We start from the raw sequence: 6,050 nt of genomic DNA on the forward strand, positions 1-6,050 counted from the left end.
CGGGTTTTTAATAAATATATCAATCATTTGAATGAATCTCCATACAATTTCTCGTGTGAGTGTTCAGTTAAAAAAAAATATGATGTCGTTTCAGCATATTATTAATACAATTATTCATTTCATTGATGGAGTAATTCAGTGTGCTCTAATGACCAATGTGTCAAAAATGAAATGGCAATTTACTTGCAATCATTTTTTTGGGAGGAGGAGGGATTTAAAAAAAATAAGGGAAAAGAAATGGGGGGGGGTTCTTGAATTACGAAAATGCATAATAAGAAAGTGTATATCAAGAAAGTGTGGAAAAGTTGTTTGGAGGGATTGAGGTTAACTCTTCATCGTTCAGTTATTTTTGTTTACAGATTTGTTTTGGAGGAGCGCTTGAACTCCCTCCTGTGAGAAAAATTTCACTCGATAATCTATTTTCCAAAGTAAACAAAGTGAAAGCACAATGCGCGTTTACCCGTCTGACGGTAAACGCGCCGCTATTGTTCAGCCGCGCATTCGTGCACAAACACTGCGCGATGTTTTTGAGAAAAAAATACCTTGATAGATATATGAAGTAGGCCTTTAACTACCTAAAACAACTTTGTTTGTTTGGATCGTTTATGGTTTGCCATGAAAATTGCGAATTTTCTGAAGCCCTTTTTACGGCCATTGTTCGCTGGCCTCGCGTTGCTGTAAGTTGTGTGGACGAGAAAATAGAGGAGCTACGCGTGACACGGCAACTGAATGGTGAGTTGAGTGTGCTCTCGCTGTAGTGTGTATTGCTATAATTTTATGGTAATTTGTGCTATAATGCGACGCGCGGGCGAACTGTTGGACAGTTTGGCGTTCACTTGGCGTTCACTTGATTGAGCTGGGCCCATGGTTTCGTAGTGATACGTGCGCGCAACCATATCTCCACAGTACGTGGCATTGAGCTATGCATTGCGATATGGAGAGTTGTCGGGAGGCATTTGACGATCTGAAGGGCAGGCGTCAGGCCGCCCCAGTTCTGTCATACCCAGTGCCTGAGGGTGACTTTATCTTGGACACTGATGCCAGCGGTTAAGGTATCGGGGCGGTGTTGTCGCAGGTCCAGGGTGGTGACGAAAAAGTACTCAAGAATCAAGTCAAGGATCCCGAGGGTCAGCTGGATTGTCAGGTGGATGGAGGTCCTTGTCTGAGTTACACGGTGGGAAACTAAGTGGTCACTTGGGGGTCAGCAAAACTCTGGCCAAAGTCAAAGCTAGTTACTTCTGGCCAGGCATGTCTGCGGACGTGCGGTCATTTCTCCGAGGCTGCAATATCTGTGCCAGTAGAAAGTCGGCTGCCAAGAAAAGGGTTGCGCCCCTGCAGCAGTATCGAGTTGGTGTTCCGATGGAGAGAGTAGCAGTTGACTTGGCCGTGCAATAGCCCGTCATGGACAATGGTAATCGTTGGGTGATGGTGGTTGGCGACCACTGCACAAAGTGGATGGAAGCATTTCAGCTTCCTGACGCTACTGCAGTTACAGTAGCGCACACATTGGTGACTGAGTTTGTCTGTCGATTTGGGGTGCCCCCAAGAACTTGAGTTACCGACCATTCAGTTGCCAGTTGTCCTTGTGTTTGTGTAATTGCCTAATTAACAGAAGGTCTAAGAATCAATTCATACGGAGGTAGATTTCCACCCAAAACGAGCCTGCATCCTTTAGCCTTAAGATTGCTGTGTGTAGTCCCTGGTCCGAGGAATAACTTGGTTCGGGAACAGTACCGCCACAGTATGTTGGTAGAAATACGTAGTCATTGTAGCTCCATTGCACCTCACACAAATTTTACATCAGCGTCGGGTTTTGCCGAAGTCTTTTTCAGAAATGGTGTTTGTGGGCCGACCATCCAGTGGTCTCGCCCGATGTCGTTAAGCTGGGGGAGACAGCGTCGAAAAACGAGGACCCGAAAAGGAGCAGGCCATTCGATGAGATTCCTGGTCCCAAACTGTGGCCCATCGTTGGATGTTTACCCAACTACCTGGGCAATAATTTGGATCAAACAAACTTCCTCAAGATGCGGCAACTGAGGTGAATAGAGGATTTGCATGATGGTCGTACATTACAAACATGCCTTGCGAAGTTATGTACTACATGTATTTGAGAAAACTGTTGAGAATTGCTTAGCCTTTCACTTTCTGTTCTCCTCTTGGACGACCCTTCTGCACTAACTAGCTGTTTCCAGGTACTTCGGTCGCCTGCCATTTCCTCCCATGTTGCTGGGTTGATGTCCAGTTCAATTGAAGTCTACTTACAAACATCTTTGTAGCGCAGCTGGGACGTCCGATTGGTCGTTTACACGTGGCCAATTCACCGAGCAGTATGTCCTTACGGATTCTTCCTTCCTCCATCCCATGTAGACGTGTCCTAGCCAGTGGAGCCTCCATTGCCTGAGGAGTACATGAAATGCGTTGAGCCTCTTCTCCTGACGTCAGCACAGGGTCAAAGTCTCACTCCCTTATAGGAGGGTACAGAGGACGCATGCTTTGTAGACGTGGATCTTGATGTACAGCTTGCTGCTGCTCCATCCTCTTTTGACGAGTCTGGAGAGTGTTGATGAAGCCTTTCTAATGCTCGCACTGGGCTCTAGCTTTGTCTCCAGTGAGAGATTGTCAGAGTTGGTGGAGCCAAGGTGAGTGGACTCATGGACTTATGTTGTGAGTGTGTTGATTGTGAGCGTCCCCAAAACGTCTTGTCCAAGTACGTTTGTTTTGTCGGGCCAATAGCAAGCCGGACGTCAAGCATGCTCGGGATAGCGGTCGACCAATATCTCTGGAGATGTTTTGCGACTGCTGCGTCGTCTGAAAAGAGAAAGTCTCTGATGAGGATTTCTCTCACCTAGGTTCTAGCTTTGAGTATAGCAAGGTTGAGCAATCTCCTATCTGATCTTGTATGGTGGTAGATTCGCTCTGTTGAAGAGCAGGCCTGCCGCAAGAGGAGAGCAAAGAAGATCCACAACAGCGTTGGGGTCACCACGCATCCCTGTTACACTCCACTCTGGATGCTAAATGGATCTGACGTTGAGCCATTTTACTGTACAGTGCCTTTCATGTCGTCATGGAAGGACCTGATTATGCTGAGGAGTTGGGGTTTGCAGCCTGCTCTGTTCATCCGCTTGAACAACCCTTCTCTGCTGACCAATGCCTCGGTGAGGTCGATAAATGTGAGGAACAGTGGATTCTTATGTTCTCTACACTTTCTTGGAGTTGCCCCGACGAGAAGGCAATGTAGACGGTAAAGAACGGAACGGAACTCACACTTGGCTTCTGAGTACACCCTGTCAACGTGTTTTTCAGTCTACCTAGGATAATTGTTACAGTCACGTCTGTTCCCTATGTTCTTGTAGAGGGTAACAGTTTTGGCGTCCCGCATGTCCTGTGGCAATTTCCTTTCTTTTCATCATTGACAGATGGGTTATTGAAGAGTTTCCAGGACGAAACTCTTGGCGTATTGGATGACTTATGGAGCTATTCCCTCTTGTCCTGGGACTTTACCTGCAGCTAAACTGTCACTGCTTCTGGTCCAGTTTCTCCATAATGGGCAGGCATTCGCCATGGCATTCGCCATGGCATTCAGATCACTATCTGCAACTGTGTTCTCCCGCCCGTGGTCAAGTTCTGAAAAAAAATGATCCATCCAGCGCTCCATCTGCTTTGCCCGGTCGTGAATGATTTCACCGGTTGTGGAGTTGTCTTTTTTTGCGTACACGCTATAACCTTCTTTATGTCTTCGTGCATGCCCCTGTTGTCTCCTGAATCAGCAGTGGTCTGAATGTAGTTGCGTAGTTGTCTGCGTCACTGCTTTACTAAATGCTTCAAGGGTCTTCTGGCGTGGGGAACGCTATAGTCCGTGAGCGCAGTTCGCTTCTGTTCTATGACTTGGATCGTCACATATCTTTGCTGACCTCGATTCATTTGTATTTTTTACCTTTCTTCTGGGAGAGTAGTCTTGCCAGACCGATGCGGGTTTTCCTTCGGTTTAAGAGCGTTGCTGTTTCTTTGGGGTTAGCTTAATTGTTGTGCATACTAGGTGGGTGATCTGTATCACAGGCGGTGCTATGTTTTCTGCGTGTACGCAGAACATTGCGTAAGTTGCTACTTCTGGTGGTGATTGTTTTCTGCTGGTGCCAAAGCTTGCAGCGGGGGTGTATCCAGGACGCTCGGTGCTGGGGCTTCGTTTGAAGGAATGTGTTGGTGATGCATAAATCATGGTAAGTGCAGAGTTCAAGAAGGCGCTTCCCATTATTGTTCAATCTTCTCAGGTAAAACTGGCCCTTACAGCTGAGCCAGGTGTCTTGGTCACATCCCACTCTGGCATTGAAGTCACCCAGAAGGTACAGTTGTTCTCGCTCGCTGGATGATGGTGTAAAGCTTGTCGTATAATGTGCCATCCTTTGTTTCTGGTGTAATCGTGAGAGTAGGGGCGAAAACGCTGATTAGCTGGACGTGGGTCATGCACAAGTTTGATGCCGGAGTCTCGGAAGTCTCTCCGATCCGTGTAAACCACTTGTTTGTAACAGTAAATCATACTCCATGTTCCATAGTTTCCTCTAGAGTCCCCTTACGGTCAGCCTGATCCTTCGAGTCTGGTCTCCTGTAGGGTACGTAGCAGCTATGTCAACCTGATTAGGCCTACATCAGTCTCGCGAGCATCATTGATGTTTTGAAGGTTCTCGGTTAGGCTCGTTGTTATGGTCTGAACGTTCCAACCATCAAGCCGGTGCCCTTGTGTTTTCTTGGATGTTTTTGATCGAGTCAAATACATTGGACATTGTCTCTATACATGTGTCACGTGATTTGGCAGCTCGGCTTTCGCGTGTGGAGGCATTGTTCACAATGTCATAACAACCGCACCCAGAAAATGACAGTGAGCACGGATGACCAGGAGATTATTGGCGTAATATTACGTGATATCAGTAAGTGGTTTTTTTTCCGGAAATTCAATTCAATAGGGCAAATTTGTCAAAATAATACAGACTCGGGGTTACGATGTAAACAATATGTGTTACATCTTCCAATGCTAAACACTTATTCTTACATGTAGGTGGCAATACGGTTAAACGGATGATGATGTCATCAGTAAAAATAGTGTTATAAAATTATCAAAACCCTTCAGTATAGTGAATATACGTAAACCCGTCTTTTCAAGGGTATATATGTTAACTCTGCTGTAAGTACAATCGGTAAGGTAGTGGGGACCATTCTGTAGTATATCTGTATTGATCGGTTGCATTCAGCAGCCATCGCAGAGGTGTGTTTTGTTATGTAAATTACTTGACAATGAAATGCGCTCAGGGTCTACTCCTGTGGATATATTTCTGTTGAACAAAAGCACACCCCTCAAATATGGCTAAAATGCAAACGCGATGGCGCCGCAACTCACACCCAACACACACGGTACAATTACTGGCCGCATGGCCTTGAATATACATGCAGTCTACGTACACCGACCAGGATTTCCTGAAGTCTAATTAACCATACACAGGTGTTACACCAACTAAACATGATTGGACACTGTTAACATATGCCTTATGAACAATACAGTAACACATTTTATGTGGCATTGCTAAGAAACAAAATAAGAAAATCACCTTTCCTGTTTGAAATATTTCCTCTATCATAACATAAGCGTAAAACAGAATCGAAAAGGTCTGAAGGTTTAGCAGTTACAATGTATTCGCGTGATCATGATAAATGTCTATATGCTAATAATGCTTGCCTCATTGGAATCAAGGACACCCACTGTTGAGCCAAGTATTTCTAGTTACCAAACTGTCTCTTTCTTTCCGATCGGACAGGTATTGAGCGTCATACATGTACTTCCATATAAACTTGGGCAAATTTTTTTTTTTAACTTTTATGTTATATTCTTCAATTCTCATAGTTTAAACTTCCTCCGCCTTATGCAACTCAATGCCCATCTAAAACGTTATCAGTGGTTTCTTTCAAGACTCCAGTAAAAGTTACCATGTATTGATGTTGATTCTCATTATGATGACCTGGTTGGGACTTTCTTTGTTTTCGTGATGCAAATGTTTCTCACT

This window comes from Patiria miniata, unplaced genomic scaffold, assembly GCF_015706575.1.
Source record: "Patiria miniata isolate m_02_andy unplaced genomic scaffold, ASM1570657v1 HiC_scaffold_12, whole genome shotgun sequence".
Classification (NCBI taxonomy): Eukaryota; Metazoa; Echinodermata; class Asteroidea; order Valvatida; family Asterinidae; genus Patiria; species Patiria miniata.